The sequence below is a fragment of the Bison bison genome, unplaced genomic scaffold (assembly GCF_000754665.1).
Source record: "Bison bison bison isolate TAMUID 2011002044 unplaced genomic scaffold, Bison_UMD1.0 scf7180017864384, whole genome shotgun sequence".
NCBI classification, from domain to species: domain Eukaryota; kingdom Metazoa; phylum Chordata; class Mammalia; order Artiodactyla; family Bovidae; genus Bison; species Bison bison.
This window is the reverse complement of record NW_011494956.1, coordinates 16,100,495-16,100,713: the sequence shown is the minus strand read 5'-3', so window position 1 is coordinate 16,100,713 and position 219 is coordinate 16,100,495. Positions and strand designations below refer to the sequence as shown.

At 53.0% G+C, this 219-nt stretch overlaps 1 protein-coding gene across 1 annotated transcript in view; it reads left to right on the top strand.

Annotated features, from left to right (window-relative positions):
* EPHB1 (EPH receptor B1) overlaps window positions 1-219 on the top strand; it is a 328,791-nt gene that overhangs the window by 317,816 nt on the left and 10,756 nt on the right. The gene's annotated exons all lie outside the window — the stretch shown is intronic.

Genomic DNA, 219 nt, shown 5'->3' with positions numbered 1-219 from the left:
GGGGATCTTCCCAACCCAAGGATAGAACTCAGGTCTCCCGCATTGCAGGCAGATTTTTTTACAGTCTGAGCCACCAGGGAAGCCCAGAAGGGGTCCAGGACTTGCTCTGATTTTCAAGTCTGCTCAGCAGGATGCCCTCTGACCCCGGGTTTGGGTCACATCTGTGTTCACAAGTCAGATGCAGTCAGATGCAGTCACTGGTGTTAGGACTGTAAGTCC